Source organism: Salvia splendens, chromosome 21, assembly GCF_004379255.2.
Source record: "Salvia splendens isolate huo1 chromosome 21, SspV2, whole genome shotgun sequence".
Taxonomy (NCBI): Eukaryota; Viridiplantae; Streptophyta; class Magnoliopsida; order Lamiales; family Lamiaceae; genus Salvia; species Salvia splendens.
Window position 1 is genome coordinate 17,029,770 of NC_056052.1, and position 11,289 is coordinate 17,041,058.

Genomic DNA, 11,289 nt, shown 5'->3' on the forward strand with positions numbered 1-11,289 from the left:
TGTTGACAAATTCCCCCCGTTATCTGACCTTAAGATTTGAATCTTTTGGTTATACTGAGTTTGGACTAGGGTATAGAATTGGGTGAATTTGTCAAAAACGTCAGACTTATTTTTCAAGAAATATATCCAAGTCATACGAGAATAATCATCAATGAATAACACAAAATAGCGAAAACCTTGACCCACACTAACAGGAGCAGGACCCCACACATCAGAATGTATTAAAGCAAAAGGTTTTTTCATTCTCGTATGGTTCAACTTAAAGGTGTGTCTGTGACTTTTGGCTAACAGACAAGTTTCACAATGAAAGGAATTCATAGAATTAACTAACTTAGGATAAAGCACGCGAAGATATCCTATAGACGGATGTCCTAACTGACGATGCCAAAGCTAAGCCTGTCTGTCTGTCGGTCCGTGAGTCAGCATCGCGGCACTCTGTTGGGCAATCTCATCCACATAGTACAATCCCCGTCGCTCAATGCCACGCCCAACTATCGTCCCCGTCTTGATATCCTGTAACATGCAAAATTTTGGCTGCATTAGTAATTTACAATGAAGCTCCTTCGTCACATGACTGATAGATAGAAACTTGTGCGATAATGACAGGACAAAAAGACAGTTAGAAAGGCGTAGAGTGGGAGAAATATTGATTGTGCCAGCTAGGCATGCACAAAGATTTCAAACCGCCGGTTCCGGTTCATGAACCAGCGGTTCACGGTTCATCATATGCATGAATGTTTTATAGAGACATCCTTGAATGTTTTATGTTTCACTTTCGATGTGGGACACAATCATTCTTGGTTGTTTCTCTTTTATAGGGACATCCTTGAATGTTTTATGTTTCACTTTCGATGTGGGACAAAATCATTCTTGGTTGTTTCTTTTTTATAGAGACATTCTTGAATGTTTTATGTTTCACTTTCGATGTGAGACAAAAGAAAGGATACTTCTCTATGAGTACATGACCAACAAAAGTCTCGACTTAATACTTTTCGGTAAGATATTTCCACATTTAGCATCCACCTCAATTTATCTAGCATTATAGCGTATTTTGTTTGCTTATTTTGCAGATAAAGTCAAGAAAAAGATGCTAGAATGGCCGAGACGCTTTAACATTATTAATGGTATTGCTCGGGGGCTTATGTACCTCCATCAAGATTCTCGTCTCAGAGTTATCCACAGAGACCTCAAAGCCAGCAATATATTACTAGATTCAGATATGAATCCCAAAATATCAGACTTTGGTCTTGCAAGAACATTTGGAGGGAGTAGTTGGGACATAGTAAGTATATGATCCTTACAACATGATACCTCAAAATTCAATTTTACTGCCTTTTATCTGCTACCATAGCGAACATTTTCTTGCAGTGGATACATGTCCCCAGAGTATGCTGCAGACGGCATGTTTTCAGTGAAATCAGATGTGTTTAGCTTTGGTGTACTGGTTCTTGAAATCATTAGTGGCAAGAGAAACAGAGGATTCACTCTGATAGATCACCGCCACAACCTTCTTCGACACGTGAGTATTCTACCTCATTGCTATCATAGTTTGGAAAGCAAATTACCTTATAATAACATAATATGAGTTAATGCAACAACAGGCATGGATGCTTTACAAAGAAGAAAGGTCACTTGAATTAGCTGACAATGGTGTGGAATGTTCAAGTTATATATCTCAGGTTGTGCGATCAATCCATGTCGGTCTTTTGTGCGTGCAAGAACAGACGGAAGAGAGGCCGAACATGTCTTCAGTGGTTCTGATGCTCAATAATGATGGGGTGCTGCCTGAATCCAAACATCCTGGCTTCTTCACAGGAAGAGATGTAAAAGCAAATGAAACTTCCCATAGCTCCAACACTGCAAGTTCCGGTAATGCAATGACCATATCGCTGCTAGAGGCTCGTTAACAAATTCAATGAAGAGTTATAGATTGCAAACATTTTTTAGAGTACATCCTGATGCAAAATGGAAAGCTATAAGGTGTTGTCAACATATTTGGCACATCTAAATCAATTTATCTGAAACCTGATATCAGCTAAATTTTGGTTTTAGCTAATAGAAATTCCCAGAGAAGAGAATGAGTCATTTTCTATAGAAATTGCTAGATTTTCATGCAACAGTGTGGCGATTGTATGACAGAGTAAAGAATTCCACACATTCAGCACAAGAATAACAATGTCAAAATGACAAATTGTTGACTTGGTTGTAACAACTAGTATCACCACTTGTGCACGTTATTTTACTTAATTCAACAGAAATAATATCGTTGTATAGACTTAAAAAAAGAAGAAGAAATGTGTTTCAAAACGAAATTTTATACTTTCTCCGTTCATAAGAAATAGACAAATTTTATGGGAGTCTTTTCCTACAAGAAATTACCAATTTAAATCCTATTCCTATTTAACTGAGGATTTAAATATTTTTTTTAAATACTCCCCTAGTACACGTCCCTTTTCCCTATTTTCAATCCACAATTTGTTTTATTTTTTATTTTTGTTTATTTAAGTGGGAAATTAATCCTAGAATATAAAAATGGAGAAACCCAAACCCTAGCCCCATTATTTCAACGCCTTTTTCTCTCCCTCTCCTCTCTCCCACACGTTTTTCCCTTTCTCCCTCTCCTTCTCCACCAATCCTTCACCAATTCCTTGTTCTTGCATCATTGTGGAGTTGGAAATTCAAGATTCATCGAAGAATCACATCAATTATCATTTCTACCGATTGTTTTGAACAAAAAAAAGGTATATTTGAATTCTCTTTCTCATCCTTTCCATTGAACACATGTTTTTTTTAACCTCTCATGCATATAGTGAGTGTAGAGATCATAGATCTCAAAGTTAATCGGTTGGGATTGAGGGTTACATGAGAAAATATATGTGTATGCGTTTATTGATGTGGATGAATGAACTTGTGGATGATTCGTTGGTGAATGATATGTGAATATATGAGAACATGGTGGTGAGATCTTTTTAAAGCATGATTATGTGTTGGAAGCATGAATATATGTGTTTGGATGAATGATAGATAAACCCTAATTCGAATTTGTGAAGCATGAAAACTGTGGTGTTCGGACAGTAGATTCTGACGTGTGTTTGACCGACCAAACGATCTTATTTTGGCACGAATTTTTAACTGAGTAAAATTTGAGATGTCTTCTGTGTTGTGTATAAATTTCAGCCTCTTTTGACGAAAGATGAATTTTAACGAATTTTTGAAGTTAACTGCGCAGTTCTGTCAGAATTTGTATTCTCGTCTAGTGAGTTTCATTTTTGATTTTGCCGACCTAAAGATGTGATTTTGATATGAAATTTTAACTGGATGATCTTTAATGTGTCTACCGTATTGTGGTAAAATTTCAGCCCCATCGGAGGTCGGATGGATTTTTAATGATTTTTACAAAACGACTGCGCAGTTCTGCCAGATTTCTGTCATGTTAAAATAATACTTGTTGTCAAGTTTGAATGAAGTACATGATGCATGTGTGATTAAGGAACGTATCTTATGGAGTGGTTATGTGTTATACGTTGAGGTATACTATGGGGTGTTTCCTTATGTTGGAGAACGTTTGGGATGTGCAATTTAAGAAAACGATAAAAGGAACGATAAGACATGCATGATAAATTGTATTGATGGAAGGCTGATGTGTTGTATTATGTGGTTATGATGTTGATAAGGGTTGTTGTGCGTACGTGGGTACGAAGAGCAAGGATTTCAATAAAGTTGTTAACCGTGTTTGTAAGCAATCGAGGTGAGCTTTCTTTAACTAAACTCTTTTATTTTTCCAAAGTATGATTGTGGAGCTATAAGGGTGGTTTAAAGTGTTATGTCATGCCGTGATTGTTTTGATGTTGAGATTGTTGCCTGATGCCTAGTTCGTTTGAGCCTGCTCCGTTAGGCTATAGGGCTATGTAGAGATTGTGCTTGATGCCTAGTTTGTGAGTTCGCTCCATTAGGCTATAGGGCTATGATAAACGAATTTGGGTCTGAGTAGGGCCGCAGACCCTATCAGGCTGTGTACACAGGTGGGATCGGGAGCCGTCCTTGCAAGTTTGCCGGTCTAGTGGGCGAATAGTGTGGCCACACTTTCATCGCACTATGGTAAGTGGATGTGATTGTTTGATTGATTGATGAGAAAGTGGGGAGATTGTTTTGTCTGGCCAGACTATGAAAATGTTTTTGTGTTCTCGTGATATTTTCTTAACTACATGTAAAACTCGAGTTCACTGGTATTGATGACATAACTGTTATAAAATATTTTTGGCATGAGCCCATTGAGAACAACAAGTACTCAGCCCTGCATTTCTTTTTAAAATTTTGCAGGTTGAGCGGGATGTTGCGATGGATGTTGAGTGAGCTTTAGGAATTCCCGGATGCTTCGTGTCTTCATACATGGGCGTTATCCTATGACTCTCCTTTGATACTTGTTTTTCCGCTGCCTTGTTTCGAACCGTTCTTGATAAAGTCTTTCATTTTTCCCCATACTATGTTATGACATTATTTACCTTGGGATATTAACCCGCTGCTTATTAATATTTCTTTTGGAAGTTTATTTGAGTTTTCATATTAAATGTCGTCCTTTATTGTTGTCTTTCATTGCTTTCCCCTTCTTCTTCCCTGCTCCTTAGTCCCTCCCCTAGTCACGTTTTCCCCGTCTTCACTATCCTTAGTAAGGGCGGTCGTGACAAATCAGGTTTCCCCAGAGTCATTGAACCCGGTCGTTTGCTTCTCATAGTTATAGTGACGTTGCCAGTGGTAGCGGGTATTGTGCTGCTAGGCATGGTACTGTTATTATGTTATCATGTTAGAAACATGTAGGAATATTTATATTCCTATATGTGACCTATGTAGATATTGGTTTAATATTAAAGATCAAGTTCAAACTTATAAGTTGGATTCTAATATAAAAGTCGATACCATGATGGATCGGTTTCGATTAAAGAATTAGAATCGGGTGTATTGATAACCCTCTTCTCTTGCCTTGCATAGATGATATAAATATGTGTACATTAAAGTGTATAGAAGATGGAAAGCTGTAGAATAAAGTCTACAGAAAATCTGATGGGTTTTACATGAAAGGGTGTAAGTGAACGGATGCAACCTTTCGTGAAAGGTTGCGTATAACTTATTTAAACAAATCAGATTTTCAGAATTGAAGGTTACAGAAATCTCTACAGAATTCTATATACATAGAGGAATACAGAAAAATCATATCATTATCAGATTCTTCTCCATCGAAAGAATCCAAAAAGCAAAGGCCAAAGAGACGATAATATCAACCGCAGCTTTAGGGAAAACATCAACTCGTGGAATTCCACCCTACATCAACTATAAGCTATGGATGGAGGTTGGTAAATCATCTCTTTGATGCGGTATATGTTGTGGTTGAATTAACTCAAATCTAGGATGTGATTTCAGGAACGAAATCGTTAAGAAATGGCTAACAGTTGGTATCACAGCCAACCTAGATTTGTTAATTCACCATAATTAGTGTTCAAAAATTGAAATATGAATGTTTTTGTTTCATTTTGATGTTATTTGGTTCCGCTGGCATTGGGTGATTGTTTCATGGAATGTTGAAACATGAAAATCGAAGGGAGAAAAACAGTACAGACGATTCGCCCGACCGGGCGAAATAACGCCCGACCGAGCGTTTCCAATGGTCGCATCGCTTTGCAAAACACCCGACCGGGTGATGCTTCTGGACTCGTGATGCCAACGCCCGGTCAGGCATTTATGAGGTACAAAAACGCCCGATCGGGCGAACTTTCTGAACTCGCCAATGCAAACGCCCGGTCGGGCGTTTAGAAGGTATGAAATCGCTCGACCGGGCGAACTTTCTGGAGAATTCCGGATATGTTATTTTTTAATCCTTTTAAGTTGCATGTTGATGTTATATGACATGTTAATCACCAAAGGGTCTTGTTATATGATATTATGATTATGGAAAAGGATGCAAAGTTATTTATTTATTGATCATGATTAAAGGATGCTAAATGACATGAAAGTTGATTGGTCAATAACTTTATTATCTATATACTTGGAGATCACCCAAAGGTGGATCATTGTATATAAGTTAATAAAACGAAAAGGATTAATCTTGTCTACAGTATCACATGTAGTATGTATACCCAAAGGCAACATGCTTATTTGATATGTGTATGATATGATTGATCATTAAAGTATATTCTAGCATCGATGAAAGTATGTGTGTTTAAGTATTGCCCAAAGGTTGCTTGAATGCATGTTGTTTAAAGTTTATTACAGTTATCTGAATATGTGTTAAAGTCTCAAAGCACTAATTGAAAGCATGTATAAATGTTGTAGCCTCATAAAATATGTATGCACCTGCAAACTCTGTCGTTAAGTTCAACGGGCAAAACTATATGGTCAGAACAGATCCGGTTTTCACTGAGTGTTATGGTGCTTGACCATGCCATACTTACGGAAGATGAACCCTTAGCCATTACAGAAGAGAGCTTCGAAACGGAACAGTCTCGATATGAGACTTGGGAGCGCTCTAATAGGCTAAGTCTGAATCTTATGAGGATTACGATGGCGGAAAGTTTTAAGCCATCTATGCCTATGACAGAGAATGCAAGGAAATTCATAGAAAAGATAAAGGAGTATTCACAATCGGAATTGACTGACAAGTCAATTGTAGGGAGCTTGATGAGTGAGCTCACTACAAGAAAGTTTGACTAGTCCCAGAAAATACACGATCATGTAACACACATGTCAAACTTGACAGCAAGACTCATGACCTTGGGAATGAAGGTTCATGAACAGTTCTTGGTTCAATTCATCATGTACTATCTTCCACTTGAATTTGGCCAATTCCAGGTGAATTATAACACCATTAAATAAAAAATGAGACTTTAAGGATTAAAAACCATGTTAGTTCAAGAGGAAGGGAGATTAAGGAAGATGAATTACCAAGTTGTGAATCTGATAGGCCGTGAAGGAGCCGGCACCAGTAAGGGTAAACCGAGTAAGGACAAACGTAAGGATTCTTCTTTTCTGAAAGGCCTCGAAAAGAAAATCCAGAAGGAAATGAAGTGTTTCTTCTGTGGAAAAATGGGACACTTCAAGAAGGATTGTCCGAAAAGAAAGGCATGGTTTGATAAGAAAAGTAAACATAACAGTCTCGTTTACTTTGAATCGAATATTATTGAAGTGCCTAATAATACTTGGTGGTTAGATTCTGGTGCTACTACTCATGTGTCTCATATTGAACGGGGATTCAGTACGATCCAACCTATAAAAGGAAGTGAACAATGCTTGTTCATGGGAAACAGGATGAAGGGACAGATTAAAGGCATCGGGACCTACAGACTGATCTTAGACACAGGCTGTCATATAGATCTTAAGGAATGTCTCTATGTACCGGATTGTGCTAGAAATCTTGTATCTGTTAGTAAGTTGGATAGATTAGGATTTAAAATCAAGTTTGTAAATAGTGTATTCACATTGTACAGAAATGATTACTTCTATGGAAGTGGTACTTTGTTTGATTCACTCTACAGTTTCAATCTTGATGCAAAGTTTTCTGAATCCTTGTTTAATATTGAAAGTAGAGGCATAAAACATAGTATGTCAAGTGAATGTTCGGCTTATTTGTGGCATCAAAGACTAGGTCACATATCCAAAGAAAGGATAATGAGGTTGGTAAGGAATGAAATTCTACCTCAATTGGATTTTAGTGATCTAGATATGTGTATAGATTGCATAAAGGGGAAGCAAACTAAACACATAGTAAATAAATCAGCCACAAGGAGTTCTCAACTTCTTGAATTAATTCATACTGATATATGTGGTCCTTTTGATGCACCTTCGTGGGATGGTAGAAATTATTTTATCACTTTATTGATGATTTCTCAGGGTATGGTTATATATATCTATTGCGTGAAAAAGGCTGAATCGGTGAATGTCTTAAAGATATTCATAGATGAAGTGGAAAGAAAATTGGATAGAAAAGTTAAGGTTGTGAGATCAGATAGAGGTGGTGAATTCTACGGAAAGTTTAATGAATCTGGACAATGTCCGGGTCCATTTGCAAAGTACCTCGAAAGCAAGGACATTTGTGCACAGTATACAATGCCCGATACTCCGCAACAGAATGGTGTAGCGGAAAGGCGGAATCGTACTCTTTTGGATATGGTTAGATGCATGTTGAGTGGATGTAATTTACCCCTTCATTATGGATTTATGCATTAAAGACTGCAACGTATATGCTTAATCGAATTCCTAGTAAGACAGTTCCAAAGACACCTTTTGAACTTTGGACAGGTAGGAAACCGAGTTTAAGGCATTTACGTATTTGGGGTTGCCCCGCAGAAGTAAAGTTGTATAATCCACATTAAAAGAAGCTGGATTTAAAGACGGTCAGTGGATTCTTCATTGGCTATCCAGATAATTCGAAGGGATATACATTCTATTGTCCTAACCATAGTACGAGAATAGTTGAGACGGGAAATGCTAGGTTCATTGAAAACAATGAAACTAGTGGGAGTGATGAACCTCGAAAAGTGAACCTTAATGAAGTTCAAGAAAAGGTTGTTCATCCACCTTTTGTTGCACCTAAGATTGTTGTTCCTATTGAGCAACATGAAGTGCATAACCCACCTGTTGAGATTGAAGATGAACCAGTCATAATTCAAGAACGGAATGATGAACCAATAGAGCCTTTAAGGCAATCAGTAAGGGAACGTCGATCGGCCATATCGGATGACTATGTGGTATATTCCGTTGAAAGTGAATGTGACTTGAGCATTGATAAGGACCCGATCTCATTCCAACAAGCCATGGAAAGTGACAATTCTGAAAATTGGTTAAATGCAGCAAAGGATGAGATGAAATCTATGAGCGATAACGATGTTTGGGACTTAGTAGAATTGCCTGCAGTTTTTAAAGCCATTGGTTGTAAATGGATCTTTAAAACAAAACGTGATTCGAAAAGTGACATTGAAAGGTACAAGGCTCACCTTGTCGCCAAAGGTTTCACTCAAAAGGATGACATTGACTACAAAGAAACCTTCTCTCCAGTTTCAAAGAAGGATTCTTTAAGAATTGTGTTGGCTTTGGTGACTCATTATGATTTAGAGCTCCACCAAATGGATGTAAAGACTGCCTTTCTAAATGGAGTATTTGAACACGAGGTATACATGAAACAACCCGAAGGATTTATGATACAAGGACAAGAAGAGTTAGTATGTACGTTGAGAAAGTCAATATATGGACTCAAACAAGCTTCTAGACAATGGTATATAAAGTTCAATGATATCATTGTGTCATATGATTTTGTAGAAATCATCGTTGATCGATATATCTATATTAAAATCAGTGGGAGCAAGTTTATCATATTAGTCCTATATGTTGATGACATTTTGCTAGCCGCAAATGATATGGGTTTATTACATGATGTAAAGAAATATCTCTCTTTGAACATAAAGGATATGGGTGAGACATCTTATGTGATCGGAATAGAGATATTCCGGGATAGATCACAAGGATTGTTATGTTTGTCTCAGAAAGGCTATATCAATAAAGTCTTAGAGAGCTATAGAATGGATAAATGCTCCGTAGGGATAGCTCCAATTCAGAAGGGAGAAAAGTTCAGTAAAATAAAATGTCCGAAAAATGAATTGGAGCGTAAGGAGATGGAAAAGATTCCTTATGCATCAGTGGTTGGGAGTTTGAACTATGTACACGACCAGATATCACCTTCACGGTTGGGATGCTGGGTCGATATCAAAGAAATCCCGGTATAGACCACTGGAAGGCTACAAAGAAAGTCCTCGGGTACTTGCAAGGCACCTAGAGCACATGTTTATGTAAAGATGATCTAATGACTTAAATGTCATTGGTTCAGATTCAGATTATGACTGATGCATCAATGATAGAAATTGATGATTGGCTATTTGTTCCTTTAATTAGTGGGAGCAATATCATGGAAAATGGAAAACAGTTTGTCATTGCTATTTCCATTATGAAAGTTGAATTTTGGTTCGCTTTGAGGCCAAAGTTCATGAAAAGTAATTGCGAAACATAAATCTTGAGACTTGGGATTGTTAACATTATGACCAAGTCACTAAGATTTTGTTGTGATGATTTCGTAGAAATCTTCTTCATAAAAGAAAGATAGGTACATAAAAGGTGATACACACATGCAGTGTGAGTACTTATTTGTAAAGGAAGAAGTACAGAAACATAAAGTGTCTTTTGAGCAGAATAGAACACTATAATAAGAACGTTTACGTTAAATGAAAGATTACCCAAGTGGCCATGAAAAGTATATGGGTATTATAGAGAAAGTCTTGCTATATGAATTATATTGTGCTCATAAGGAGTAAGACACTTGGAATTCAATAAAAGTCTGTTTCTGTGCATTGATATGTTATCATTAAAGTTGTATACAATATGGTTCTTGGATAACATATGTTGTATTGAAAATTAAGGTTCATCTCAATAAAAGGTTTATTCATATAAAGTTAGAATTGATTTGTGATACATGGAAGGAATCATGTCGACTGAATAATTGTGTGACCGCCATGATTCAATTCAACTCTAACTTTATAGGTATTTAAAGGATATATGAACTTGTTGTACAGTGCGCAGAAAAGTTATTAAACCATTGAGAGATAAAAAGGTCAAGTGGGAGAATGTAGGAATATTTATATTCCTATATGTGACCTATGTAGATATTGGTTCAATATTAAAGATCATGTTCAAACTTATCAGTTGGATTCTAATATAAAAGTCGATACCGTGATGGATCGGTTTCGATTAAAGAATTAGAATCGGGTGTATTGATAACCCTCTTCTCTTGCCTTGCATAGATGATATAAATATGTGTACATTAAAGTGTATAGAAGATGGAAAGCTATAGAATAAAGTCTACAGAAAATCTGATGGGTTTTACATGAAAGGGTGTAAGTGAACGGATGCAACCTTTCGTGAAAGGTTGCGTATAACTTATATAAACAAATCAGATTTTCAGAATTGAAGGTTACAGAAATCTCTACAGAATTCTATATACATAAAGGAATACAAAAAAAGTCATATCATTATCAGATTCTTCTCCATCGAAAGAATCCAAAATGCAAAGGCCAAAGAGACGATAATATCAAGCGCAGCTTTAGGGGAAACATCAACTCGTGGAATTCCACCCTACATCAACTATAAGCTATGGATGGAGGTTGGTAAATCATCTCTTTGATGTGGTATATGTTGTGGTTGAATTAACTCAAATCTAGGATGTGATTTCAGGAACGAAATCGTTAAGAAATGGCT

At 36.9% G+C, this 11,289-nt stretch overlaps 1 pseudogene; it reads left to right on the forward strand.

Annotated features, from left to right (window-relative positions):
• The first annotated feature begins 599 nt into the window (after positions 1–599).
• Positions 600–1,907, forward strand: LOC121784298 (annotated as a pseudogene).
• Positions 1,908–11,289: the final 9,382 nt, after the last annotated feature.